Raw genomic sequence first — 18,463 nt, forward strand, 5'->3', positions numbered from 1 at the left:
ACAGAGGTCCTGGTACTGTGGCCCTTTGTAAAGAGTCTCTCTTTACTATCGCTTAAAGTGTACGTGTGTGTGTGTTGTATGTGTGTGTAAATGTGTGTGACCACGGCCTGACCTGATTTCGTATGCATGAGCCCAGATCAAAGACGACGGGCGGCTGTCCGGTCGCGGTTGTGTTGCCAAGTGTGACATGGCTGGCGATTGGAGTGACAGCTCACGTACACGCCGCTCACAATCGCTTAATTATCCCGAACCCGTGCACTTATTCCTCCCTCTCTTGTTTTGGGCCACACAGGCTAATTAGAGTTCAGGAGGTTCATAGATATACCCAATTCAACGCCCCCTCCTTCCTCCACCCCTTTGATAATGTACTATAAATGAACGGCTTTTGCCGAGATTTGATTTCATGTAATTGTAAGGTCATGAAATATTTACCGTTTGGATCAGCTAAGCTTTGTCGTTTCAAGGTCCCTGGGGCTCTGACAGCGAGCCTGGGAGGTAAAAATGGATCCAGAGTAGCAGGAGCGAAGGCATCCAGTGACAAATCATAAGCATGTGAGTTGCTGTCGGGTTTAAAAGTGCACGAGGAAAAACAAAATATTTATTGTTTCAGACAATCAGCTAAGATAGTGTACTCTTTTAGTGTCACTTCATGCTATGCTTTGTTCTTGATTCTTCATGCAAGTGGCAAGCAGGGAAGCAAAACACTGAAATAATTTAACCTCAGTCTGGCATGTTTGGTAGATGGAGAAAAGTGGAATGAAAACACTGTTCATCCACTTTGTATAAAAAGAAACTAAGGACCTCTACAATGCTTTTTGGCAGGGTAAAGTCACTTTATAAGATTTTATTTACATAGCTTGTCAGTGGGAAAGAAATGTTTGCCTTTGTCGCCACAGCCTCAGATGAAAGGAAAGATAATCACTGATTCCAGCTGACATGATGTGTGTGTTTTTCTGTCTTTGTGTCTTTGAACCTGCTGTATATGATTATTTATTCCCTATGCAAAGTAAAAGGTTACAGCTTTGATGAAAATGCATCTATTTTGTGCGCCTGAACATACTTTTGCTGTCCTATCCGCAGCTCCTTATTAGCAGTTTGACTGAGTCTACACAATGATTTTTTTTTTTTCTTTGCCAGGACGTATCCCATGTCTGGGCCCTGGGATGTCACAGCGGCATTTTCATAACATTTGTTTTGAGTTAGATGAGACGTGATGCGTCAACTATCACGGACTTGATGAGCCATGAGTACCTCCCGGCTCTAATCGTCCACATCATCAGAGTGATTGTAAGCTGACCAATAGTGCGGGCCACCAATTAATGCAACATCTGCAACAGGAACAGGAAAGCCAGGAGAGATGATGGCATAATTAGATATTTGTGTTTGCTTTTATGTCTGGTACAGCAGGGTGTTGCTCATAACAGTAGCTCATGGTACAGTGTCTGCCATTTGCTTCATTACAAGGGATGGTAATTAGCTGTCTCGCTGTCACTCGTGCTACCATTTGAGTCTCAATTAGTGCGAGTACTGTAGGGAGAAATCACAGGGCCGCAGACGTGATTTAAAAGGTTTATTTTAAAGTTTTTCACTCTGCGTATGGTTAGTTTTCCTTCAAGACCTTATATGACAAATCTCCTTCCTGCTGTTTACAGTAGATAAATTGAAACCATAGAAACGGCAGCAGGGTTACAGTGATACATGCCCACTCATGACAGCATAAATCTGAAGACAGAGCCCCTGCTCTATCAGATCATTCCCGCTGCATGATGTGCGTATTGGAACAGTTAATGGACTCGCTATGAAAGAGACAGTGCTGAACTTTTGAGACCCTCTGTTGAGTCATATCGAAGTGGATTGTGACCACAGTTTTAACTCCTTTTCAATCATGCCATTATGGCATGGCACTGAGCGCCGCCACATGGTTCTGATAAAGCAGTTATGGTCTTTAGCACAATCTGAACACCATAACTTTTCATACATTCCCAGTGTTTTCCATGTTGCCTAAATCATAACCAGACAGTCAATGACCGGTTGTTTGCAGGAAGAAAAATCTGCAAAGATTTGTGAGTGCGGACTGAACACAAAGTTGTAGAAAAGTGTGTATCCTCGTGTCACAGAGTCAAACCTTCACTGCAAAGACAAACAGTGAGACAAAGAGGAAAACAAGAATTTGGCTCAAGCAGAATAGCCATGCTCACACACTGAGGATAATTTTGTCACTCCTTTAATTGTTATTGTGTGCCTTCATGCACTAGTGGGCATGACACCATAAGTGGGTGACAATGAGCTGTCTCTGACTTGTCTGTATGTTTTGGTGTTCGCTTCAAACTCAGAAGGGGGTAATTTTCTCTTTGGGGTTTTGGGTATATTGCATTTCTGAGTGGAAAGGACAAGTAGTTGGACAGAAACAGGCAGAGGCAAAATGACAAAGACAAGAGAGACAGAGGAAAAAAAATATATATAAATACCTGAAGTAAACAAAAAAAACGAAGCGGGGACGATTGAAGTGTTTTCCCAAAACCACAACACTAAGCAGAGTCAGAGTGGAAAAGCCTTGAGCTGTATTTTGGGAAATTGGGCGTGTTGGAATGCTATAATGTGATAATTCTCTTTGAGGATTTAGAGGTCATGGAATGAAATGGCGTTAAACCACGTAGAGCCATTTGGACTGTGTTGGGCTGCTTTCGGAAAATACATGTGGTGCTTTTTGGCCCGGTTCCTCCACCTCCCTCCACTCTGCCACGGAGCCCACATTATGCTGTCGAACCCTTGGGTTAAACTGGCCATGTCTATCAAAACACTATGACAGCAAATTCTGTTTTCAGATCCCGAGCGCTGCTAAAAAAAAAAGTGCGTAGCAAATTTAACTAGTAGAATAACATTTACTCCTTGCCACATGTTTAAGAGTGTTTCACAGTGAATGAAGTAAGTCCATGGTCCCCCTCACTAAGCACAGCTTGGTAGCTACGTCAGCGGGTATAAATGTTCCTCGGATGTCACTTAGATTTTGCCTGGACGAAGTATTTGACTTGATTTTCGAGCATGAACACAAGTTTTTTTTTCTCCTCCCCACATCCTTCTGCGTATAATGTAAAGCAGACTGCATTGCAGGGTGGCTTGAGCCAGCTCCCGGGTCCCATGAGTCTCTGCACACAGGGTAACGGTTCTTCAAGGGAATTGACAGTGACAGAGCCAGGAAAGTCCTCAAGTGGATCTTTTCAGTTCTGTTTTTTCTTCCCCAGACACTAACCTGTTTTACTCTGCAGCAGACAGCAGTTCATTTTAAGTTTGCACCGAAGGGAACGGTCCAAATCTGAGATAGACTGCATGGTTTTAGACCCATGATTGTGCATTATGTGACGCATGATTGTGGCTTTTTTTTTATTTGCAAAGCCAAAAAAAAAGAGGAGGCGTTTTGCTATAGGTTGGTTGTTTTGCTTCCTTTTCAAGTCTCAAGTGTGCCCTGTAAAGTATGTTGCCACGTTCATCTCTGCTTGAGAGTTATGAGTTCCCCGAAGCTCTCAAACATAACAAACAGCATGCAATATAGTGCTTTGTGAATGTGCCTTCAGTGGGTTTGCTGAATCATTTTACTGAACAAATGTGTCCTCAGAGAAAACTCAAAGAATATGGTTCTCAACAGGGGAAGGCTATATAACCCAACAGATTGCTGTGGAAGCAAGTTTATTGCCACTCTTCGCTCTCTGCTAGATTCTGTATTTGCACCCGCTATTATACATACAGAGGCCTGATTTGTCACCTTTCTTTCATGACACATTCCTGAATCAATATGTATACAGTAGGTCAGATGAGGACAGCACTGCGGATAGAGTAGGCGTTGTGGGCAAACTTTAACCACGCTGAGTGCCTGTCTGCTTTATGTTCGGACCAGAAAGCTCCCAGACATATTGCGATCTGCTCGCTTTCAAATGATGTCCTTTCCCCCATCTTACATAATGTCTTATTATCTGTTAATTGCATCACTTGAGACCCCGCTGCTCTCCGTCTTCTAATGACAGCATATCTTAAATGTTAAAACAGCTGTTTATAATTGTTTGGACATGTTTATTTTGTATGATGATGAAATGCACTGTGTGTTTGTGTCAGATTATTCCAAAGGAGCCACATGTTCATTCTCTCAGGTATGTGTACTTATCTGTCAGTGTCTGCGAATGGTTTATGCGTCCACGCGTGTGTTTCTCTGTAGCTGGCTTTCGACTGCTGAAGCCTGTCCAGTGTTTGGATCAGTGCAACAGGCCCAGTTCTGAGCGCTCTGGCAGCTTAAGCCGAGAGGTCACGCGGGGGTTATAAGCCGGGAAAACAACAGCAATTAGAGGGAGTGACTCAAACCGTCCACATAAATCATCCAGGCCCTGCATATCATAAACACACTGTAAAACTTTAAAGCACAATTAATTGTAAGTAATAGCACCCAGATTGATTTATTGCTTCTTTCAAAGCCTGGAGACATGAGGTGCATGACCTGAGTGTCACGTCACTCTCGCGAGCAGAAATGATAGATGTATTACTCATTTTTGGCTAAACGCAGAGCATAAAAACAAACATGTGTTTTTGTAAGGGCTTTTATGAGACGCTGAAGTGGCCGCGTTGCATTAACTGATTTTCCTCTCTTTCTGCTGGCATCCAGTACAGAGGAGGAACGCCTCTGTGGTGAAGCATTTGTTGTCTCGACGTCTCTTGTGTTTAGCGGTGGAGTTTGAGGCCTGTCAGAAAACAGGCCAAAGCTGGCCAGCAATAATGAGATGTCTCCCTCTCTCATTCTGATATAAAGTTTTCATAAACTCTGACAAATCATGCGATCGTTCACGTAACTTTTCTCTTTTTTTTTATCTGTATAATGTGAGTCTTTGTTAAGTTTTTATTAGTGTAATAACATTGAGTGCCTGGGATTGGCAAGCTACAAAGCCTTTGCTTTTTACACATACTGTTCCAACTAGATCCTTTATAAGCCTTCGGGAAGGGCTGAGTTTTTATAGTGATTTTGCCGTTTTCAAAGTTCCTTTTAGACACAGAAAACTGCAGGGAAATAACACACTTCCACCTTTCAGTATCATTAAACACATCATTTTTTAGACACATGTAAAGCAAATTCTGCACACGCAGCCCTGGATCTCACAGTCATTATATTCCTCTATAAAACTGAGCCTTCTTTCATTGCATGCCAAGGGGTTGCAAAACTCCCCGTACATGCACTGTGGCAACAATATCATAGTCGCTAAGGCATCTCTTCAATTACACTTCTTATCAAATGATGCTTTTAGCTATTACATAGTGCAGCGTCCCAGTGCGTTGGCCTATCAGTCCAATCAGAGCTAATCCTCCCTGTTGGTCTCTCTGGTGACAGGAAGATGCTGCTAGCCTAATGAGAGACAGCTGGCTTAGTGTTTTCTGTGCTCTGAAAAAGAAAGAAAAAAACTTTCTTTCTCACCCCCTACCCCACCGGGTGTTTCCACGGAAATGTGCCAAACTTTAAATCTCTCAAAGAGATCAGTTATTTCTTTGCCTGTCTCTTTTAGTTGATGTTGACAGTGCACATTAATCACTATTTCAGCACTTGCATTTATGGTTTACTTTGAAGTTGATTGTCATGTGCACCCTCTGGAGGCTGCTCCGCTTTAATTCACATTCAGATTTCTATCAGATAATTCAAGTAAAGTTGTTGTTGTTTATGACGTGCAGATGTTGATATGCTATTAAGGGAGTTAATGAATGTTAGATCTTAAATCTGTGCTAGATGAGGTGGATGCAGTCTGTACAGAAGTGTCACTTTTACGGCTCGGGAAACAGGGTCCAGAGTGAAAGTTTTACTTAATTGGTGTGAAGCTTTTTCTCCTTAAATATGCACAGACTTCTCCTTTAATCCATTACACTACTTGTGCCTGTTCCTCGGTACAGTGTTAATGGAGAGTCTTCTTCCCACAGCGACTTTTCACAAGCATGCGACGGCGCTGGAGCTGAAAGTCCCTCCACTGAAGTTTGTGCTTACACAGACCTTCTTTGTGGTTTTTAGAGCTTGTCAGACATGTCAAGCGCAGGCTAGAAAAAGTATATTGTTTCCAGCCACTTGGATTCCTTTCCCCCTGACATCTGCCACTCTGCCGAGATGATAAATTCTTGCCTCATTAAGCGTGGGTGTGGGATTACAGGCTGACAACACATTAATCACTGGGCTGGGTGGCAGCAGCCCCGCACCAGCTACAGGCATTGTTAACCAAACTTTTCTAATGTGTCACTCTCCTCCCTGACAGCCCATAATCAATCATCCTGATTGGCAGGGCTGATAGATTACACTATTTATACTTTGTGTAATGAAAGCTAGCGTTTCCACCTACTGTCATTGTGGGGACGATGATAGGCCACACCGTCCAGCTGAATGGGAACACATACAAAAAGAGACAGAGAGGGGAGAAAAAGAAAAGGTAGGCAGACCTTGGAGCTGCATTGTGAACTTTAAAACAGACACTGTTGAGCTCCATGGTGGCGTTGGGAGGGGGGGTATACTGTGAGTTTGTATTGTTCCCCCTGCACAGTATAGCTTAAAGGCAGTCTTCACACCATCACTGAGCCATTGTCATCTTTGTCGCTATCAGTGGCAGGCCGTGCTCTCGCAGGTAAAACTATGCTTTGTCTGCGGTGGGATTCAGTTTCCCTGTGACCCCGTTGGTGAGGTGAGGTTTTGTTGTCAAAGCTTTTTCCCTGACAGAAAGTGAATGATTTACACATGTATAACAACAAAATGACAGGACACCATATACTGTATGTGTGTACTTGTCAATGTGCAGAGGTCGACAGGATAATGGATAATGGCTTTCTCTGTTTCCTTACTAAGGGCTTTAGAGCTACATCGCTTTACAACCCCCCTAGCAGTAATTTTTTTTTTTTTTTCGCATGGGAACTTGTGGATGAAATGACACACTGCTGGTAGCCTTCAAACATAATAAGGTTATGTTTCTTTTTTGTTCATTTTCAGCTGTACGCCTTTGTCTGGAATTAGAGATGTCCTCGGCACACCGAGAGAGGATATTGAATATGAGCTCTTAGTTGAGAGGCTGCCAAGCATTTGCAGAAAGAAAAGAGGGGGGAAAAAAACAGTCCATCACGTTTTTGACAGGCAGTAAATCTGAGACTTTTCTTATGAGACAGCGTGCTGTCAGGAAATTAGTTAACTAGACCATATTATGGAGAGCCAGGTAATTTACCCTCAGAGATGCAATCGCAAATAACTAGCAGGAGGCCGCATCCCTGACCTGACATTGCTTTGTGTATAATGCAAAATCTAGTGACATGCTCAATGGGTTCTGTCAGCTGCAGGATTGAATTCTCTGCCTACTGCGTCTCAGTTTGGAGCACGCTGGTCAATTATTTCTGAGGCTGTCAGTGCGTAGGGAGACACTGTTATTTAGTATGTGTTAACTTGGCATCATTAAGACACTCACCTGACAGAGAATAGCACACCTGAACGTTATTTATTTTGATTCCCCCGACAGGGGTAACCTTCAAACACATTGACCTCTCCCTATTTTGCGTTTTGTGAAATCCCACTCAGTCCATTAGAAACGGGAGCTGTCGAGACAGTGGGGAATCAAATGACCGCGAGTCGTCTAATCTAACACGGTAATGCGCACGAGGAGCTTCCATTTGTTTGGACAGATTGCTCTGATCACATGGTGGCAGTTCGGTGTCTATCCACGCTCGCGGAATAGACACTGCTGTCCACACAATATCTTTAAAGCACATACAGACATGTCATATTATCATAGATCCATGTTTTTACCCGCAAGCGCTGTATTGAACACTCGGAAATGGATGCAGCGGTTTTATGTTGTGTTCCTTTAAAGTGCTCCTTGAACAGAAACGCAAGCGATGCAGTTTGTGTAAACAGCTTGATCTGTTGCGCGTGACATGGAGATGACAGGAAGCAAAACAATCAGGTCATAACATAACATGACTATAACTTTAAAGTAGAATCTTAATGATTCTTGGGGGCAATCATCTGAGTGATATGGTTTAAAACTCTATGGGAAAACTAGAGATATCATTCTATCCTCTAACACCACCGCCACCTCCATCGCTAACCAGCCCTGATGATGAATGGGAAACCTGATCGAGTAAAGCCTCAGCATCACCTCTGTACAGCAGGATGACATGATTAGGAGGTGACAGCTTCTGTAACAACATCTCTGCATTTATCTTTTCCTGCTCTCTATCTTTCACCCTCTCCCTCTCTCTCTCTCTCTCTCTGTCTCTGTCTGTCTCTTTCCTCTCAACAAGTCAGACTACTCTATAATTAATGTCCCTGAGGGCTATCCGCAGGTCAAGCAAGGGGGGTGCTGTTGAGACAGGTAGTCTTGACACCTCCAGCTTTGTAGCTTATGAATGCGGGTGGGTAGATGGCTGAGGCGGGGTGAGAGAGGCTGATGATGAGGGCTGGAGCATGTTTAGGTTGGAGGCTAAGGCTGGAGGAACACTGTAGGTTGAAGGAAGACGGGCCTCGCTGTGTGACCTTTCCACCCAAGAGACAAAAAGGATGGTTTTTCACAGGATTAACCAGTCAAATCTGGTGCATTAAGGGCTTAGCCTGTCAGGAGCTACACATTTGAGTGACAGAGAGGCAACATACAGTTTCAATAATATCAGTGCCACACACATTTCGCTTAAAGAAGACACTTAATGTTATGAGAGTGAGTAGGCATTGGTTTTAAACACCACTGAACAAACATAGGCTTCATTGCATTTGGTTTAAAGTTTGCGTAACAGTCTCGATGTGAATCCAGTCTCACGCTTCCTGGTGCGCCGCCTCTCATCCTGCTCTTTGAAAGACTGTTTAGCCGTCCTGCTCCTATATAAGTTTGAAGTGTGCCCTCACACGGTGCACTTCTCATATGCATCTCTCCCAAAATCCACACACTCTCTCCCACTCTGCATTTCACTAACACAGCAGCCCTTTTCCCCCCCCCCCTCCAACAATCACACTCTGAATAGCCACTCATCCCTGTGTTTTCCACCGGCGGAAAGGCGTTTTTCTCTCGCTTTTTTCCCCCTTCTCAAGTTTTGAATAGAGGCAGAAAAAAGGGATGAGAGAAGCAGGGTGATGAACAGGGCGATGGGAGAATTGGACAGCGATAAAGAGGAAATTAAGTTGAGACGCAGGAGGAGGAGGAGGGAGGCATTCTTGTTTAGTGGTGGAAATATGTGAAAGAGTGAGGGCTGCCCAGGGTGCACTGGAGGTCATTGCGGGGGCAGTGGGGTCAAGTGACACTCAAACAGCATTCTTGTGTCATTCATGGGAGTGTTGGAGAGGGCTGTGAAGGATTGGCACACAGCTACAGGGCACAGATGGGCAGTGAAGTGGGTCAAGATCCTTGATGCCACAATGCTTCAGTGTCACCAGTCTGCAGAGAATGTATCATCTTTGTTGTGATGGGAGCAAAGTGAAAGTGCGAGCTTCTGAAATGTTTGATTAAAGTACAGCATCCTGTACATGCTAACACAAAAGGTATTAAGCTCCTCATTTTTTATCTTCCTGCCTTTTGTTTTTAATTCTCAATGTCAAATTATTTGCATCTTTCATTGGTTATCAAAAGTGTTATAACCTCTGACAGTTTCATTTGGTTTCTATTTGCAGTCGGTGTTCAGTTGCAAGCTGACAGATTCACAATGCCTCTTCCCAGAATAGGTCTGACTTCTATGTTCTGTACCATACTTAAGAAATTGAATCAGAGCCAATGAGCTGTAAAGGTCTGTAATAAGATATCCTGTGAGATGTACTGTAAGTCATGATTAGCAACACATATTTTATTTCAAGGATAACTTCTCCAGGCAGTGTGGCACAAAGGTCATTTCATCAAGTCTGATTAAGTGAATACAGGAAGTGCTGCGTCGCGGCGGTGGCTGGCAAACAAAGCTATTCGGCCACACAATGGATCTCTATTTCTCTTTATTACTGTTTGTCTGTCTTCCCTGTTCTCTTTTACCTCGCGGTGATAAACCGCTCCCAGAGGTGTCCACATTCAGACTGACAGCATTGACCTTGTGGCGCACAACCCATTTTGTCCAGTTATGTAAGATCTGTCTTTTATTTTGTTAAAAGTGTAAACCCATAGGCCAGGCGTTTAATATGATATGATAATAGGTATCCCCCCGGGATCACCTGATACGCTGTTTGCATGCAGCAGGCAGATGGGTCGGGTACAACGGGCATCACTTCCCAGCGTTTTGCCTGCCAACTGGCAACGTCCATCAATAGACGTGTTTGGGGTAATCCGAGAGGCGGGCCGAGCTGCGGCGGCTCCGGCTTTCATCACACCTGTGCTAAAAGCGCGGTTGAGGAGCAGCCTGGCCGTCCTATCCTGCTCCCTGTAAGGGAATATTGAGACGGAGGTGGATCAGATGGGCTCACATCCTGTCAGACTCATCAGATTTCAGGACGACTGAGTGCTTTTGTCAGCTGAATTCCAGACATCTTCTCTCTTTCTCTCTAGAAGGGTTTTCAGAGATAATGTGTCTCAGGACCTGACCCCCCCTACTCGAAACAATAGTATCATTGATACTGCGATGGCTCTATATAATGCTAATGGCGTATAGTACATAATTCATGAGTATGATCAAAATATGAAGTCCTAGCCTAGAATCCAAACCAGCAGGCCAGAAAGAGGGAGACAACAAGTCTGATGGTCCTTTCATGAAAACACCCTTGTCTCCAGCTCATCCTCTCATCTCCTCCAGCTTCTCTCTTAGTGCCCTCTGTCACGCATGTCACTCTTTCCCGACACCTGTCTGCCCTTCCCTCTCGTCTCACTGTCCCGTCTCCTTCTCTGTGGGGTGGAACTGTTTGTTTTTGGAGGTTTGTTTATGGGGGGAAGGAATACCCCACAGCTCCAGGCCGCCTCGAGTCTTTCAGCTCATCACACGGAACATGACAGCCCTCCTTCTCTTTGGTGCTGAGATGAGCTGTTTCTCCCGTCCCCATGGGGAGTCAAAATTTTCTGCTTCACTCTCTCCTTCTTGAACTTCACTTCAAGACAGCGGATCGATAAAGTGTGCGCGAGCAGACGCTACCTGCTTTGGGCCGTGTACACAAACATTGTGTAATTTTGCAAGCGATGTGGTTCGAGGTTTTACACCAAGTCAGTCCAAGAGGAGTTTATGTTTCATTGAATGCAGTACTTTTTTTTCCACACATAAAATCCTTGAGTCGAAATACAGTATTAACTAAAACAAGCTCTTTTGGTGTGATCACATGGGCGCTGGAGTCAAAAATTTACAAACCACAGTGAAAGCAAATAAGAGGTGCAAAATCCAAAATACTTGTGTATTTTATTTGCCAGCATATTTTCATTAACACCGTATAATGCCCATGTAATCTGCACTGTTTGGACACTACAGCTTGTAATTATTGCAATGAAATTAGGCCTCAATTCTAGTAAACATAAGTGGTGAAAAGACCATGATTGGCCTGTAAATGGGAACGATGTGAAATCAGACACTGACAACTTGTAGCTTGTAATTATGCTGTTTTGCTGACACACAGTGTAATTATGTTGCTTACTTTAGCAATGATGTGTTAAACACTCAAGTGTTGCCATTTATAATGTCTGTGAATTAAATGGGAATTCAGTGCCCTGAAAATGCAGTGTGTCGCAGTGTATCTTTGCATGTCATGGGCCCAGACCGTGTTCCATATGCAGACAGGGGAAACTGAGGTTCATGGAAAATTGTTAATACCAATAATCATACCGGGTGGTCTACCGCTGGCCTCCAGGACTCCACCCAGCAAGCCAGCTCCCAGTTTCACTGTTTTTTTGTAGCCTATTTCAGTCCTTGGCGCTTCTCCTTCTTTCTAGCATTTAGGTTTCTCTTTGGAATATATCAGCACATCAGATAACCTCAAGGTATAACAGTAAAAACCTTGAGTTCACACACACATATACTCAGGAGTTGTTTTTGTCTGGCTGGTGTGTGCAAGTTGTGTGTATGTCTCCTTTTTTTCTTCCCTCTCTCTTACAACATGGAGTTAAGACTGAATCAGCTGTTCACACAACCTTCTCACATACACACAGACACACGCACGCACGCACACACACACACACACACACACACACACACACACACACACACACACACACACACATACCCAGACATGTACAAAAGCCCAATTGCACAGTAGCAAACACGAAATTTTTGCACACAAAAACACTCACACACCTAAAGAGGGGGCTGTGCCTCCGGGGGCCACGTCAGTTACCTGCTGACACACAGGCTAGTGATTGATGAGACGCCGGGGGCGCTGGAGTAGACTTTGTCAGCTGCTCATAATTTATACATCTTATCTCCATCAGAAGAAAAGACAGAGTGCCGCGTTGTGTATATGGAGATGAAAACACTGGGCTTGTTTAGGCAGCGGTGACAGGGTAGCTGCTAGCTGTTAGCCGTGGCGCAGAGTGATAACTCAGATTGCTATCTGTTAGCTTTCTCACCAGGTCCCTCTGTGGCCAGAGCCTTCACTCTTTGCCTGTGACGAATCCTCTGTCTGTCAGTCATTCTCACTCACTTTCATTGCCTCTCTCTCTCTCATGTTTCCCTCTCTCTTTGTGTCTCCTTTTCTCTCCTCTGTCTCGCCCTCTTGTGTCTCTATTTCTCAGTTCTGTGACCCTCTCTCCCTCTCTCTCTCCCCCTTTCTCTTCTCTGTCTATCTCCTGTCACATTCTCAGGCCAGACAGGCCCAAGCCTCTGCTGAAAGCTGCTGGCTCTTCCTCAGTCCACTCACAGGGCGAAGGTCAGGACAGTGGCAGGGCTTGAGTTACAGAATAATTAGCTCTGTCATCATCATGTTGAAATCGATGATCAGATGTTGTGTGAGAGTGACCACAGGATTTATTTTAGGACAGTACAGACAGAATTGCTTTTAAATTAACATTCACAGAGTTTATTTGTGTTTTATGTATTTAAAAATAATTTTAGATAATCAATGAAGATAATTGGCATCACAGTGGTGCAGAGGGTTCCTGGTTTGAACCCAGGGTGGGGGGTTCAAAGCCGGGGGTGGGGGAGCCCTTCTGTGCGGAGTTTGCATGTTCTCCCCATGTCACCGTTGGTTTTCTCCGGGTGCTCTGGCTTCCTCCCACAGTCCAAAGACATGCAGGTTAATTGGTGACTCTAAATTGCCCGTAGGTGTGAATGTGAGTGTGAATGGTTGTCTGTCTCTATGTGTCAGCCATGTGATAGTCTGGTGACCTGTCCAGGGTGTACCCTGCATCTCGCCCAATGTCAGCTGGGATAGGCTCCAGCCCCCCGCAACCCCCAACAGGATAAGTATTTACGGAAAATGAATGAATGAAGATAATTTGTTTATTAGCAATACAACAGAGTGCTTGAAGAACGAGTCCTAAAACCCAGAAATGAGTTAGCATTTTAGCACTCCCAGTTCCATCGTCTTAGGGTCAGTGGATGTTGGGGTAGATGCCTGAAATAAGGTCTGAGGTTAAAACAAGCTCACACGACTTTCATGTTTTTTTCTACAACACAAAATTTGTCAGTAAACAGCCCACTCTTGAATTTTTAAGCTTTTGTGTATCTTAAAAAAATGGTTACTAACAAGTAGCAAAATGAGATTCGAGAACGTCATCACGCCAAATGTGGCTTTACAGCCTTGCTGTGGTAGAGATGTTAAATCATGTGACTGTGGTGTCGTTTGTTTATAGCCTAATGTTAGCTTTTTACCTCTGGTGACTGCATTTAGGTTTCAAAAATCCTAAAAGTGATGTTAATTTGTGAAGATTATCTTGCTGAACAAAACATGGAATTATCATAAAAGTTTGTTTATCACAGATCTTATTTTTCGCAATAATCCAAAATTTAAGGGTAAAAGAGGGTGACAATAACTTTTGTGTTAGCCTGCAGAAAAACGTCATCCCTGGAGCACTCTACAGTCTGTAACTTAAAGGACCAGTATACATCATTCAGAGCAAATCTATGATTCAGAATCGAAGCCAGGATTGTCCGCAAACAGCAGTCAACATTAAGATAGCTAAGCTGGCAGCTAGCAGCTAATGGTACTAACAGTGCAAACAGTGCTAACAACGGCAACAGTGTTGACAGAGCTAACAGTGTTCACCTGGAGCAAACCAATGGGTGGGCACTACGCTTTTGTGACAACGCCATCACTGTTATCAGCGAAAAACACCCAAACCCGCTGTATGAGCACAGTGCAGAGTGGCGGCAATTAGTGATCTAGCGGATAGATAACATGCACGCACAGAGCTAGTGTGGCTTCATTCTCTGCTCAGGACGCCATCACTCAGCTATATCTTATCACAGCAAATAGTTGTTTGCTGCTTTATTAATAATTTTGAGTGTCTTGTACAGAACCTTCAATAGATGAGAGGGTCAGTGTTTCAGAAGAACGGAAGAAGAGCACACTGTCGTCCTGATAAAACAAATGTGTCTTGTTGCTTTAGTATTTGCGGTTGTAACTATTGTGATTATTATTTTTATTTTACTGTAGTTCAGGTTCTGAAACAAAGAAATGTATGACTGATCCTGCACAGAGCATGTCAGTGGTAAATGAATCTGACTTCTGTTGCCCTGTACACTCAGTGTTTGATATTGCCTTCCTGAATGTGAAAAGAAAGTTTATCAACCCACAGAACTTAACCTTACTCTCCTCCAATTGTCTTTTTAGCTCGCTTTGTTCTCTCAAATTGCGTTCAGATGTTTTTAAGAGTGTCAGTTAACTACTGCATCAGCAAAACAACTTTGATTCCATAACCCCTTCCCACTATTGATCTTGCCTCATAGATAAAAGAGTGCTCTCTCTGAAATCATGCATTTTTCATTGTGGTATCAATGGCAGCCTTTGCATTTGGCATCCCACTTAGCTTAAAGCTATACTCACAAATGCTGTCTGTTTTGCTCTATTGATTCAGAGGGTTTGCATCTTGTATATTTGAGATATCAGTCCCTTGGTATCATTTTACTTTGTCTTTGATCAGCCTGATTGCTGTAAACAGCCACAAAGAATCAAGCAAATTATACTAATTAATGTTTTTAACATTATGCTTTTCATTAAATATTCAAGTTGAAATGTTTTGGCATAATTAAAAAAGTTTGTGTTGTAATTTAAATCTCCACAAAATGCTCCGGCTGCCGCGGCTGCTTTGTCTGATTGGGCAATTATTTAAACATGAAACACTTTTTTTTTCAATCTGACACAGCGAATGCACTGAATCTTTTCCTTGAGAATATTTCTATACTGTTATTTTAAAAATGTTCATACCGTATTCTTACCAGACACACACCTTGAAGGAAAAATTGGGAATAGAAGTCCAATATTACCTTTCTCACCAAATAGTAGTTGGCATTGTGGTGCTGATGCTTGTCAGGTGTTAAACAACACTTTGGACCAAGGACAGACAAATGAGAGAGTCCTCCTCTCTAATAGAATCTAAAAAGATGAAAAATATAGTGCAGGAGGCAGGAAGGACTAGTCAAAGAGGTGACCATCAGCATCTCAGCAGCGAGGCTTGGCAGCCTCCAGCCTGCCATGGTGTAATTGGAGAGAAAACATATATGGGAGCAAATAACCCCCTGTCAGGGGCATTAAAAGGAGATGTTGTGACGACTGAGAGCCCTGCCAGCTGAGCACAGCAAAGTGGAGGGGAAGAATAAGGCCCATCAAATGGAAACTGCTTGGAGCAACCGCACATCCAAATATTCAAGATAATTGTTGACCGGTAGCGGAATAGAGCATCCATGTTTGTTTGTGGAACTTTCCCTCAAGAGAAAAACAGATATTTGTCACCATTGTCACTGTTGTTATCCATTCGCTGTCATCTTTTGATTGATTTGGCATGTCCGCTTTGATGAGTATAATTTGAAAATGGTAAAGGGTAACATTAACAGTAGAAGTGCTCAGCCCTCGCGACTGTGGAGTGACATAAAGGTAGGTGATGGAAACAGGGAGGGAAATATGACTCACTGTCAAAACTCAGGAGTGAAATGTAGAAGGGAAACAAGTAGACACAATTTAATAATTTAAACAGATAGATGGTTTTACTCTATGACCATTTGAGTGAGGCAAACAACACTAAAGTTTTCCGGTAATATAACATGCATTTATTCTTAACAGTGTCTAATTTTACCACACATGATATGCACAGTGTTTTGGCTTTTATGGGATGCTGTAGAAAACAAGTACCCCCTTCCCAGGAGTCTGTAAAAAGGCCCCCATGGTGTTTTTGAATGCCCCCTTTGCCAACTTTGTTTGGCAACTTATATATTTCTTCTAAACAAATTAGATTTTGGCTTCACTCACAGAGCCAAAAATTCCAGCTTCTCAAATTATTGAATTACCTAACTTGTGCTCTTTTTCCACTTTTTTTTCCCATGTCTCCTTCGCGATCATCACAAAAGAATTCCCCCGTCTCTCCTGAACTTCCCCTGCGTTTGGAACCTGTCTGACCCCGCCATTCAGCCGAGCGTGTCAAAATGTTAATGAGGATCCCCCCCCCAAAAGCGCTTAGAGGTTAAATAAAGTCTTCATAAGCTGTCGGTCGAAATTCAATAATTTATTTACTTGGCATGTTTCCACTTTCCCTGCCACTCTGCCTCAGTTCTTGTTTCTATCCAGGGACAGGGCTTGTCTTGTTGTGTTTTGTTTAATTTTTTTTGTGTGCAGGCAGCTGTGCAGGCAGCCTTTGTCTGTGCGCGAGATTGCTGCTTTAGCTCAGTGGCCCCTCTCATTAATCATCCGGTCAGACTATTTATAATGCGGCAGCCAAGCCGCCACCTCGGTTGCCATTGGCTTTTGTCACCGTGGCACTCTGTTTTGTGGCAGGAGGAAGCCTAATTATTAACTGTTAAGATGACAGCCAGCGCTGTTCCGTCAACACGGCTGGCTGACAGTCAGACTCAAGTGATAGCCCACTGAGACGCCGTAGACCAACAGCAAACTGTGCGGCTCAGTGTTAATTTTTTGATCTTGAAAGTATGACACTTTGAATTGAGGTTGTTGAAATGCCTCACCTTTGTCTTTTTTATGATTATTTTTTAATAAACCCAAAACATCAAAATGTCAGAGTATGTCTCCAATATGAACTCTTTCAAGTATTCGCCTCAAAACAACCATCTCATGTTGACAGTAAACATACACACTTGTTTAATCAGGTAATTATTTTCTGATTAGATTTTGAGGAAAATTGCAGGCGTCATTATCTGGCAGAATTTCACGACTTACCTCAACATTTCATTGACAGTGCTCTCTAATTTTGTGTGAAATGATTCTGGCGGAGGCTGCCAGTCATCAAGTCTGTCTTCTTCCTATTAATCAGTTATGTTCATGCTGGATACAGATATCAAACTAGCATGAATAATTAAATCACTCCCTGCTTTGCTCCGCAATTCCATATCTTGCAAATCCAGGGAAGCTCTGAGATGGCGCTGGACTTGAAGTGTCAAAAGGATATAATATGTATCTTTTTGTGGCGGAGGGGAAAAAAAAGAATTAGTGAAAGCCTCCTGGAGAATGACAGTCTTTGTTATTTGTCTTCTGACTCCTTAGCAGACAGCTATCATGAAGAAAGAGAACTCACTGTGCACCACCGAGAGAAGAAAATATGTGAGTCAGACTTTCCCCTCCTCCCTCCTTTCCCCAAAGCTTGAGATCCCCCTTCCAAAAATGAAAAGGATCAAGTTGCTGTCACTGTCACCGAACAAACATAAACTTTTCTGGCACCTAATAAATAGGCAGTGTGGCATTGTTCTCAAAGCCAGACAGGTGTGTCTGCCTCAGTGATGATGGATTCCATTATTCTGTATGGAAAGCCTGTTGGCTTTCTTGTCATATGTTGTCACACATCTCTCTCCTGAGAGAGAAAGGTTTGAAAGATGGCCAAAAGTAATTACACAGACGCTTCCCTGATGCTGTTGCCATGTGTTTTCTCCTGCTCATCACCACTAAAGGTAGAAAAAAAAATCTGTTACCCACAGCTATATTTCACAGGGAGACGAGCAGTGCAGACATGTTGGTGCTCCGCTGCTCTCCTTGTTGTGTTGATTGCTAGCTCATTAACCCGTCAGGTTTATTTTTCCTAGCTATGAACGCTAGCTTTGGGAAAGAGCCCTGGGCAGTTTTGCTCATCACTAAGGTGGAGCAGCGGGCCCTGATCCCGGTGTGTGGTGATGACATTATTTGCACCTGAATGGCAGGTACATCAACATCTCCTTGTAAACGTATCAAAGGAGAGACAGTGGCACCTTTGTTCTCCTCGCAGCCCACTTGGGTTGCTGACAGCTTGCTGATTGATATTATCATTCTTAATGTCAGTAAATAGTGCCATGCCAGATAACGAATCAGTTTCCTCTTGGTACTGGAGAGCTCATTTATCTTTCTGCAGCTCGCCCTGGCATATGCCGAAATTGGAGCCGGAAGTAGTCTTCCATTTCA

The 18,463-nt window shown here is 43.3% G+C and overlaps 1 protein-coding gene across 1 annotated transcript in view; it reads left to right on the top strand.

The window, feature by feature from the left end:
• The window catches only part of lrmda (leucine rich melanocyte differentiation associated), a 271,122-nt gene that overhangs the window by 188,717 nt on the left and 63,942 nt on the right, over window positions 1-18,463 (top strand). The gene's annotated exons all lie outside the window — the stretch shown is intronic.

This window comes from Epinephelus lanceolatus, chromosome 17, assembly GCF_041903045.1.
Source record: "Epinephelus lanceolatus isolate andai-2023 chromosome 17, ASM4190304v1, whole genome shotgun sequence".
Classification (NCBI taxonomy): Eukaryota; Metazoa; Chordata; class Actinopteri; order Perciformes; family Serranidae; genus Epinephelus; species Epinephelus lanceolatus.